Source organism: Zalophus californianus, chromosome 9 (assembly GCF_009762305.2).
Source record: "Zalophus californianus isolate mZalCal1 chromosome 9, mZalCal1.pri.v2, whole genome shotgun sequence".
Classification (NCBI taxonomy): Eukaryota; Metazoa; Chordata; class Mammalia; order Carnivora; family Otariidae; genus Zalophus; species Zalophus californianus.
In genome coordinates this window covers 13,903,109-13,915,282 of record NC_045603.1, presented here as the reverse complement: position 1 = coordinate 13,915,282, position 12,174 = coordinate 13,903,109, and the positions used below count along the sequence as shown (strand labels likewise).

At 48.7% G+C, this 12,174-nt stretch overlaps 1 protein-coding gene across 7 annotated transcripts in view; it reads right to left on the bottom strand.

The window, feature by feature from the left end:
- The window catches only part of LARGE1 (LARGE xylosyl- and glucuronyltransferase 1), a 541,701-nt gene that overhangs the window by 223,144 nt on the left and 306,383 nt on the right, over positions 1 to 12,174 (bottom strand). The window lies entirely within an intron of this gene.

The window sequence follows — 12,174 nt, the reverse complement described above, 5'->3', positions numbered from 1 at the left end:
GAGAGGGGGGAGGGTATATAGGAACTCTGGACTACTTGCATCATATTTCTGTAAATCAAAAACTGTTCCAAAATTTTAAAGTTCACCTGAAAAAAATATAATTTCCATCCCTGCCAACCAGCCCTCCCTTCCCTCCTCCCCGCTTCCCCCAAGCCCTTCAAGGGCTGCCTCCTCCGTTTTTGAAAACCTAGTATCACATCGTTTCAAAAATAAAAAGGATTATTGGCTGGATTTAGGGAATCTTCTTCTTAATCTTATAGGACATTTTGCCATCATGGAATATAACCTGGGGCCTCTTCTGCTATCTAAGCAGTAAAAAAGAGAAGCCCCAAGTTGTCATGACCTCTTTGTCCCTGAGACCAATCCAAAGGCAAACAAACAAACAAAAACAGAAACCCGACTTCCTTTTCTAATGAAGATGGTTGTTAATAAAAAAAAAAAAAAAAAAAAAAAAATCCTTGGCTTCTAGGGAAGCTGGTGATTTTACCTCGCCCTTCACTGGCTGACAGTGTTGCCTTAAATGGCCCCTCCATCCATCTCAATAAGGAATCAGCACACACACCTCTGCCCACTGCACTCTTCCAGATGGGCAAGCCCAGCGCACTGTGTGGAGAAGAGAATAGCTATTTGTCTTCCTTGACAGGCCACGTCCGTCCTTGTCATATATTAGATGCTGCTAATAATCTATGTATATGCATTCAGGAGGGTAAAAAAAAAAATTGTGTCCTTGCGGTAGTCACAGAATGACATGCGCCGATTTCCTCTCTTCATGAGTATGTAGATGAGTAGTGAGCTGGTCCCTCTTGTAATTTCAGGGGCAGACTATAAATTCCAGTGGATCCTAACAGAATCGTGGCCTTCTAGGGATATGAATGCATTTGAGTCTGGTTAATTCAATCATACTTTCCCTTGGCATCATGTATCCTTCCAGGTACAGGGGAATGAATGCATTTATTTATTTTCTGAAAAAGAAAATTCACTACTGGCTATTCAACTCTATCTCCAGCCCTAGAAAAAGAGAAAATGTACAGTTCAAGCATTTTTGAGGCCGGTGCTGAGTACAAACAAGGGAAGAGAAGTCAGAACCACATACAACAGGAGCTTAAACACAGGGTTGATTCAGAAAGTCATTCAAAGGGCGTATGATTGGGGGTCTCCATGGTATGAACTGGTAAACAAGCTATAGAAAGTTCAGATTTTATTTCTTCTTTTGAAGCATTATTATCAACCACCTAAAACCATCACCACCTGACCCTGCACATTTTCATCCGTAATGGTGGGCCACTAAGGAAGTGGTTCTCAAAGAGAAACCCCTGGCCGCTCAGGGGACATGCGGTGATACCAGGAAATGTTTTTGGTCGTTAAAACTGGGGAGGGTGGTGTTACTGGCATCTAGTGGGTAGAGACAGGGATCCTGCTGAACATGCTACAATGTACAGAACCAGCCCCCACACCCAACAAAGAATGATCCAGCTCCAAATGTCAATAGTGCCAAGCTGGAGAAACCCTGCATGAAGACAATGAATCCCAAATCACCGGCGATGTCCAGGCCGCTGTGGGGGCGGGGGAGGGGAGGGGGAGGACAGAGTGGGCCTTGGCTGCGTGCTAGCTGGAAAGACCCTACAGGTAATTCTGATACCAGAAGCCGGCCTCCACCCTAGAGCTCTCCTTCACATCAGGTCCCTTTGGCTAAAATACTTATAAACAAGAAAAAAAAAATTGCCTTCCATTCTGAGCACATGATTCTAAAGATGGGCTTTGTCTTTGTCTCCATAAATTCATTCCACGGGTATTTGCCTCTTGCTTCCTCCCACTACCTATTCTGTACCTGTCTCTATCACCCCCGCTAAGTCCCTCATGCCTTTGATCCCAATCGGCTCCCTCACCCTCCCATCCCCCAGAATGACCAAGGACAGCCCCATCCCCTCGATGCATCCACCAGCTACCTTCACCATCAAAATCTCTTTGCCTCAAGGCAACTGATACCAGCGAAACGACAGAAAAGCAACCTAAATAATTCACATTAATGGCAGGTCACCCTAAACTGTTCCCAGAAGTATCAGATTTTTTTTTTTTTCAAGGAAGGATGAGTTAGTCACACGAATTTCTAACGGACTGAGCACTAGGAAGCATAGCTTATATGTCTGGTACCAAGTAGCTGCTCAATAAATATTTACTGAATGTCTAAATGAGCAAGAACAGATTTTAGGCAAGAGCAGCTTCCTGTAATTCTGGGTTTAATGCCTAAGCTTTTCAATATCTCTTCCTGAAAATTTCAAAGTCTAAAATGTTGGTGTTCCATGACTTGACGACCTCCTCCCTTCCTCCCTGCCCACAACATAAAGGTTTATACCCAGGAAACATGGTTGCTCTCCACAATGGAAGGGGGGCTCATCGGGGGATGGTAACCATTCCAACGTGTGAGATACAAGCAAGGTGTTTACCAAAAATAGCAATGGCACAAACTCCCCAGGACCCTGCGGTCATACAATAACAGGTAATCAGAGAGTGGCCTTCTAAGATCCCCAGATCCCTCTCTTTTACTAATTCTGATCGACCTCCCAATTCAGCTCGCTCTTCTCCAGTCTACCCTACCTCCATTCCTCCTCTACCACTCCAAGATAAAAGGAAAAGCTAGGAAAGTAATACTAATAAAAATAATAACACCATATTTTCTGGATTCTCAGAGGCCACTGACTGTGGGAGATATCAAAATATTTTCCAGGAGAAAAAGACCATCAGGCCAATTACTTTTGTAAGTCACATCCCAATTTCAGAAACAGTAAAATGTGAAAAAGCCTACATTGAAGAACTGAGAAAATATCACGAATACCGGCAAAGTGCTAGGTGAATTACATATTTTGCCTCCAAACTATTAACCCCCATCGAGACTGAGCAATGGAAGTGCACCCTGGATGGGAGAGCCGGCCCCAGACACAGGTCCGGGGGACCCTCACGGTCCACAGCCTGTGTTCTCCCCGCTGAGACACGCAGCTAGCGCTCTCCGGGCAGGACAAAATCCCGACTCTTCCTCCAGGACCCTCCTCCCAGGCTGCCCTCCTCCGGGATCGGGCAGCGGGCCTTACTCACGGAGAATTCATTCTGCCGCCTCTCATACCAAGATCCCCCCAGCCTGAGTCGTAGGTATGGGAACAGCCGGCTTCTTGTGATGACAATGGAATGACTCCAATGTTAGTACCAGCAGCAGCTACACGCTGTCGTGCTCTGTGCCAGGCACTGGGCTAACCGCTACGTGGAACATCCCACATCACCTGCATGACAATACCCTAGCGGTATTATCGTCCCCGTTTCAGAGGCAGGAAACGTTTGAGACAGTGCCAAGGGTATAAAGAAGGCAGGAGGATGGGGAGCAGCTGGTTAGGGAAGAAGGGAAGAAACACTTCACAGCCACGTCTAGAAATCTGTCTGTCCTCCCCAACCTGGGGAAGCTCCAAGTGTCCTCCAGCTCATCCCACAGAGCGCCTGGACCCAAGTGCATTCAGGAAAGCCACACGGTGGACAGAGGTTGCCTCTGCCCAGCCAGGGGGCTCCCGGGGATGGAGCACCGTGGCTCTTCTGCCCCAGACACCCAGGCACGGCTGGCCTGAGAATGCATGGCCACAGGAGGCAGGAGGGGACCTCCGTCGCTGGGTGTGAGCTGCACCATCAGGGCGAGTGAGGTCAGGGATCTTCCTTGGATAAATTCTGCTCTGCGCTCGCTTCACCGCTCCTCCTCACGGACCAGGGTTTGCCAACTGCACCTCACCCCGCCCCCCAAGCCCCGGGTGCTTGCCGACTGCTCATTAGCCTTCTAGTGGGGACAGCAAATCCTGCCACTCTCCCTTCAGGACCAGGGCCACGGGATGAGCACCTCCTGATTCTACACTAGTAGAGCACTGGGAGGTTCAGAAAAGGAAACTGTAATAACACGGTGAGAACACTATTTTACTTCCAAAAAAGAAACACCTTAAGATACCTCCAGCCCAGTCCTTGGCTGTCAGATCCAGACCTGCTCATCCATCTTTGCACATTCAATGCTGAACTCCTTAGCCAGTGCTATCCATTCAACTTCCCCAGTTCGTCTCTAATCCATGTCCTTGATTTGTCCCAAGGGCACTATCCTGTTATAGGCCACAACAAGTCTTGCTTGGACTGAAGCAGTAGCCAACTCAAAACATACGGTCACAACTTTCAACGTCTTGGTTTTCCTTTGTACCTCTCATTTCCCCCCGCACAAATCACCTAGAATCACATGCTTTACTTGCTCATTTATTTATCTGGCAAATACTGAGCACCTATTATCTGCCCAGCACTGTTCTGGATGCTGGAAATGTCTCAGGAACAAGACAGACAAAGGCAGTATTTACACATCAGCAGGAAAGACACACAATAACCAGGTGAAGCCAGGTGCATCCAGGTACCTGGGTCTTCGTGGTGTAGTGGGTGGGGTCAGCCATCTCGATAAATCCTTGCAAGCCGGGCTAGAAGGTGATGGGTGCTATAAAGAACATGGAAAGAGCAGGGTGGGAGCGAGAGGCTGGCATCTCAGGTGGCAGGGTGGAAGGGAACAATCAGGGAGATGCTCGCTGAGAAGCTGAGATCTGAGCCAAGACCTGCAGGGAGCTGTGGCAGCAAGACAGAGCGATCTGGAAGCCAGCACTCCCGGTGGAGGGACACCAGAGCAAAGGACCCGAGGCAGGAGCCCACCCAGTCTGTTTGAGGAGATTCAATGTTTCTTTCACTGCTTGTCTGCACCATCCTCTCTGGGGACCTCGGGCCTCTGCATGTAGCATTCTCCCTAGGAGGGGACACGGAGGCTAATGTCGTCATGCCTCTTCCCTTCAGAAGCCTTCCTGACCCCCTCAACCCACCTGACCAGGGAATGTGATTCTCCCTTTCAAGGTACCCACCAGACTTTCATGTAACCGTGTGTTCCGCTGGACCTAGAATCTAGTGGTCAAGAGCTTGGGCTCGGGGGCCACCATGGCTGCAGTCGGGGCTTTGTCGTGAGCTTGCTGTATCCTCTCGGCAAGATACTTAGAGACTTTTAGGAGGGCTACATGAGCCCAGTGCCTGACACGTGAAAAGTAAGTAATAGAAATTAGCCCCGGGAGGGCAGGACTGGGTCTGCCTTATTTATGATTTGATCTCCCAGGCCTGGGGCAGGTCCAAGGGCTCCAGACATAATGAATCAATGAAAGAACAAGTGACCGAATGCATGTGGACGGCACAGCGATGGGGGGATGGGGGGATGGGGGGCAGGGGGGCAGGGGGGCAGGTGGGCTTTTGTTCCCTAACTCTCCGGAGCTGCTGGTTGAGGAACAAGAAGAAAACAAAGATGCCCATGGTAAAGGGAATGATCACCGAGGAAGTAGTGTGCAAGGCAGAGTCACTTCCCGACTTAACTACCAAAATAAAACCTATGCGGGGGTGGTGCTCGCTGTCTTATTCCCCTACTTTCACAGAACAGCAAGAGAAAAGAGGCTCAGGGAAGTGGAAGGATTTTTCTAATATAGTGAAAGAAAGCAGATCCCCTTCAAAGTTAACGGGAAAAAAAAATCATTAAAACGTCTTCACCCCTTTCGCCAGGAATTCAATCCTTGATGCTCCCCCAATGGTGAACATCTCGGCTTGTCCAATGGACAAGAATATCTATCTTATCCATGAACATCTATCTAAGGAGAGAAGCAAAGAGCTAGCTCCTGGACTCTGAGTGGAAGGAGACAACAGACTCAAAAGAAACAAGCATACAAGGAGCAATAATGTAAAAGGCCTTTGAACTTTCCAAGTGGAAAATCAGCTAGGCATTAGAGGCTGAATGAAATGATGAACAGTAGTGGTGAGGCAGGAAAGTTATGAATAGGAGGAGTGCAGGAGAATGTCTGAAACTACCGCACAGATGCAAAGAAATGCCCCAGCCTCTGAGTGGAGCCTAACGTGAAACCCAAACCCCACAGAGAAGCCTCACCCCGTCCCAGCAGAACTCCGGGGCCTTGGGCACTAACAGAGCATCGCCCACACAGACATTGGCTGTCCCAGTCGTTGAAAAGCACTCATGTGAAACTCTGTATCTTTTTTAAGATTTCTGCTTCTCTTCTCTGGGGCAAAACAGCCTCTCTAGGAAGGTGGGAACAGACAGTGAGGGGAGGCGTACTTTCTCCAGAGCCGGCCTGGCCAAGGAGGGCAGGCTTTATTCAGGGAGACCCCACCAGTGCGAGGTTGTGTGGGGTGGTGGTCCTCCAAGGCCATCTTTGATTCCCTGTAAGGGAGGGAGGTGTTGGAGCCTCACTCGGAGGTCAGTGAAGGGAGCGAAGGGAAAGGATTCAAAGTCAGAGGAAAAGGGGCAAATGAGATAAGACAGGATAGGAAGGAAAAGGAAAAAGGAAACAAGGAAGGAAAAGCGTCTACCGGGCACCAGGATCACTTCCCCAAATCCACACCCTTGTGAGACAGTGTCAGTGCACTCTCTCTACCGGTAAGGGAGTGCAGTGGGGAGGTTCAATGGACACCCTAAGACCATCCTGCTGATAAGTAGACCAGCAGGGATTTGAAACCTGATGTCTTCCTTTGCAAGGCTTTTTCTACTCCCACCAGTTCCACTGACAGAGCGAAGGGGGAAGGCTGGGGAGGGGGGAAGGGGAGAAGGGAGGGAGGAGCAGCCCAGGCAAGATAAGAAATAAAGATGTGACCTGGAGAAATGTTAAGAGTGTCTAAAAACTCCTCCAAAGCAAGTGATTATAATCACAGAAGTTCTGCAACTGTCTTTGCAAAAGTAGTACTTTCAAGGTTTTTCATATTCAGCGTTTCCACATTATTTTACACTTACAGTCACCCCAGCCTCGATGGCTTTGTGGACAAAGCTGCAAGGTAATGGAGCAGACACACTTTAAGGGATGTCCGCCATTACCCCACACCCTCTGGCGGGAATCCTTAGAGAAAAACGGGACAGGGGAATGATAATGCACGCTATCTCGTGCACTCCTCACAAAGACCCTGTTGGCACTCACTGTTCCTGGCTCACTGAAGCCCAGAGAAGTCAGGTAACCCGCCCGTGGTCACAGCGTGACCCCGATTCTGCCACCCTTCTACTGACCACGATGAGTGCATGAGTAGAGCTCTTGGGGCTCACAGCTACTTTATAGATGATGTTCTGGGATGTCACCATCTGGGCCAGGATTCTGGAAACCAAAATTTTATTTCTCAGCTCCTGGGAAAACCACACGTCTCCACGGCCCCGATTTCACCTCCATAGTGCTGTTCTCTGAATGCCTTCTACAACCTGGTTCCTGTCGTCACCTAGACCGCTCTCATCTATCTATGGTCTCTCCACAGACTCTAAGCTCCACCATCTGCCCTTCTAGGGAGCGTAGGTGCAGGGGAAAGGGTACAGGATTTAGAGTCGGGTCATCAGAGTTCAAATCCTGGTCCTACAACCTAAGCGCTGAGGCGCTGGTCATGCTACTTGGCCTTCCCAAGTGTGAGGTCCCAGATCTTTAAAATGGAAACATTCACCATTATTACTTCATGAGAGTGTTGTTAAGGATTAAATGAGTTTCACCATAAAGTGCTTCACAGAGTGGCTGGCACAGAGTAAGTGCTTAAAAATGTTAGCTGTAATTAGTCCACGGTGAGTCTATTAGTTTTTAAAAAATGTCCACCCGGTGTGGTATAGCGGCCCACACCGGGACACAATGGGGGCGAGCAGGGGGATGCGCCCCTGTGCTCGATACGCCCACCGGACCTGTTTGGGGTCCAGAGCTTTACGCTATGGCAACAGACTCTTCCTAAAGGGAAGGCATTTCTTCTCAAGAATAAAAATAGTACATTGAACATGGCGTTCTTCTAAAAGCTTCAAATTATGGGGGTACATTTATTTATGCTTTCATAACAACCCCTTCATATTGTAAAATCAGGTATTATTTCCAAATTTTTGTGCAGTAAAACTATGGTGCTCAGGGGTGGTGGAGGACTCACGATCGGGGGGCACAGCCAAACTAAGGTGCAAGTCCCCCACCGCCAGGCCTATGCCCACCCCCCCGCCCCCACCTCCCAACCCCAGGCCGTCAGGAAGCCGGAGAAGCAGGAAGCAGAGTGCAGACTCCACAGCCAGATGGTCCAGGCCTCGGCTCTGCTGCGAGGAGCTCTTTGAACAGGAAGAGTTATTTAGCCTCTCTTGGGCCCAGTTTGTTCTGGTTTTCAAATGTACAAAGCTTCTAGCTCAGTGCCTGGAACAGAAGCAGTCCTCAGGAACTAGTACTTTCCCTTTGCTTTCCAAATACTCGTTTCTCTGCCTCCCCCTCCCCCTCTCCAGGTGGATGCCCAATTTAGGCATTTCACGTTTAAAGGGTCCCCCACCAAAATCTTCCTCGCGCAGCCGTCGTGTAGTCTGCGTGGCGGCTTACGCAGCCTGCACTCTGCTCTCTCTCGCCCCCACATCCAACCAGCAGAACATCTTGATGCCTCCCCCTCCCAGACGTACCCCTACTACGACGAGGTCTTCACCTGTGCTGCTGCACCCGGGTCCCGGGGCTGCCCCGTCTCGGAAATGGTCTCCTTCCTTCCTCTTATGCTCAGATGGGCAGCCAGGATGACCCATTAAAAACATCAAACAGGTCCCATCACTCCTGCTCAAAGCTGCACAATGGCTTTCCCTCAGCACTGAAGGGACAGGCACAATCCTCCCTCTGCCTGACAAAGGAGGCCTCCCTGATCTGACCCATCAGCCCACCATCCTTCCTGAGCCCCCTCCATCCTATTGCTCAAACCTGCCAGGCCACAAGGCTCCCAAAACTTCACATTTGCTGTTCCTTATGCCTAGGACACTATTCCACTTTCCTCTAGGCACCCTGGCATGCCTGTTCTCTCAACTTCTTCAGGTTTCTGCTTACATGTCACCTTTTTCTTTTCTTTTAGAGAGAGAGAGAGGGAGATAGAAGTAGAGAGAGAGAGAGAGAGAGAGCGCACGCAAGTGTGAATGGGGGTGGAGGGCAGAGGGAGAGGGAGAGAATCTTAAGTGGACTCCACGTTGAGCATAGAAAATGATGCAGGGCTCAATCGCATAACCCTAAGATCATGACCTGAGCTGAAACCAAGAGTCGGACCCAACCGACTGAGCCACCCAGGCGCCCTACATGTCACCTTTTTTGTAAGAGCTTCCATTTCCACTGTATTGAATATTAAAACAATGCGGGTGCCCATAGAGACATTCCTCATCTGCTTTCACCAATTTCCTCCAGAGCAAGCACTAATCACCATCGAATGTGTTATATATTTCACTTGTTTACTGTCAGTCTTCTCCCTACTCAAATATACACTTGCCAGAGTAGGGGCTGAGTTTCTCTGATTCTTGCAACATTCCCAACAGTCAGGAAACAGTTTGGCCCCTACGAAGTTCAGTTCCATGACTGAATGGGCGGCTCCTTACTCTCGCCATCCGTGGCACTCTAATTCTTTTTGCTGAGAATCAGTGGATCTGAAAATTCGCCAGCAGTTGCACATGGTGATAAGGGTGCAGACTGCTGACGTGGGGAGGGAGGCACCTGCCATTTAGGGGAAGTCAAGGCTCCAGGGGCACGTGGACATCCCCAAGAGGCACACAAAGTTGTCCATGGCAGAGGTCGGGGGGGGAGCTCCGAAGCCCTTACTAAAAGGCTTCTTACTAGAGTCTCCATGTAAGGGATTTAGAGGGGATCTCAAAGCACTATTAAGGAGTCAAGCATATGGGATCTGAACACAAGAGCCCCAGATAACTAGCTGTTGTAAAACAGAGAAAAATGAACAAGGCCAAAAACTGCACTGGGGTCACTCAAAATGTTTACAGTGAAGGATGCCAACTGCAATTGCCTTTATGAGAGAGGAAACTCTCCCTTTTGGATCAGAGCTTTCTAAATTCGTGGGTCTGTGCTCAGGTGCTTTCTTCCTGTTCCACAACCTGGCTGCTAATCGTTCCAGTTTAGAAAAAAAAATAATTACAAAACAATAACAAAAAACCCCTAAAAAACCAACCCTGTCCAAAAGAGTGCCATATGGAGAAGAGAAGAGCTTACTTATCTTCCTTTCACCTCCGTATTTTCCCAGAAAAGTTAAGAGTGGGCATGGGAAAACCTCAGATGTTTTTACACTCCTTTGCTGGTGGTAAGATAAAAATATAAGGCAGCCTGCCTTGTTTGTGAGCTCCTTGAAGGCAAGTGCTGTGTTCTGGACAGTTTCAGGTAACAGTAGCATCTAATACATTCTTCTGCACAGCAGGGGCCTAACAAGTGCTAGAAATAAACCAACACGAGCACGAACAAATAAAACGCAGCCCATTAACTCAGTTCCTTGCATTCAAGTGCTCCCATCCCTGTCCCGACCTTGGCCCATATACTCTGCTCTGCCCCAGGATCCCAATCCTTGGGCCAGCAAGCACCTTGGGAGCCTCCCCTTCCACAGATGATATGGGGGATTTAACACCACGATTATACTATTGTTGTTATTGGCTTCAGAACCCCACCAGCACTCCAGCAGGTCCTAGCTGGGACAGAATAAATGGGATTTCCCAGCTACAACACTACAATTAGTGACCAACTGTTCCAGGGAGTTTGCTGGGTTACACTTCTCCAAGAGAGACTTGTAGCTTTAAATGCATATTGCAGGTTGCGTTTCTGGGGAAAAGGACTCTGATATGGAAGTCAGCGTGCAAGAGGTTAATTTAGGGAGTGGTCTTGGGAAAGGCATCTGAAAAGGGAAGGTGAGAGGACAGGCAGAGGGAGAAATCCAGCTGTGACTGGGTTGTCACAGCAGACCCTGCAAGATTCCACATTCCCCAGGAAGGCCCGTGGCCAGAGGCATGTGACTCTTCACCTGTGGCCCTACCCCAAGGGGCTGATGGCTGCGGGCCATCTGCAGGGCTGCACTCCCAGGAACTGGAGTCAAAGTCCTTTACTCCCAAAGGGGAATGTGGGCACTCACCGCACACAGCCACTTCGCCTCTCCAGCAAGTCAGAGCACGATGACCACCTCCCCTGTGATGCCCTCCCAGCTGCCTTCTCCGATCCCCTCCAGGAGAGGTGGTAACTCTCATTCTTGCTCATCTCTTTATTTCCAGAGCCCAGCATACCAGCGACACCCAGTAGAGATGCAATAAACGTCTGCTGAATAAACACATCACTGAATACTGGACATAAGTGTGAAAATGTGAGTATCACAGAATTATTTTTTAAAAACTGTTGCCCAGCGGTGCCTGGGTGGCTCACTCAGTTAAGCGTTTGACTCCTGACTTTGGCTCAGGTCATGATCTCAGGGTCATGGGATCGAGCCCCACATCGGGCTCTGTGCTGGGCATGGAATCTGCCTGGGATTCTCGCTCTCTCTCTGCCCCTCCCCGCAATTAAAAAAAGAGAAAACAAAAAACCTGTCCCCAAGGACTTCAATGCAGTCAGAAAAACAAGCAGAAATGATGGGGGAACTTGAGAAGAGATGCACACAGAAGCATATGTATGTGCATTCTGGTCTCAACTCTGGTCTCAACCCTGCATGCCTTCAAGCTTCAATTTCCTTGTGACTTGAAAAGGACAGATCCCAATATTCTATGAAGAAGAGACCAGAGTTGAGACACACTCAGTTTCAACAGTTTTGCTAAGTGACGTCTTTCTTAGTGTCATTCCTGACACGGGTAAGGAAAGTAAGTCTTGATCCTGACAAGGGAAAGAGCCTGAGTGTCAGAGTGTCTCCCCCATGATACGCTGAGGACTTTTTTTCCAATTAGCCTAGAGTAAGAGTCCCCTCCCACCTCCCACCCCCCTAAAAGAAGCAGGCAGAGACTGCAGTAGGTGAGGAATTTACTCTTCTGTCCATGAATGGAAACAGACACCAACTGGAATATCCTGTGATTTATGAAAATGCGGTGATTTTAGATCACTGAGTAGTATTTCACCTTCATAGGATAAGGAGCTACAGAGAAGCAGGAGGAGAGATTTTAAACACGGAAGCCAGAATGCAATTTTAAAAAGAAAACTAAGAAATAAAGAAAAAAAACTCACTCCCAAATTTATCTCTCATTGCATTTGTCTAATATAGAGAAGAACTTGTAAGAACGCAATTTTAAGGAAGACATCTGGAAGGGGGATTAAAATAAAAGCCCAAGATTTGTGCTAACTTATCACTTCTCCCATGCATCCATGCCAGAGTCAAGTA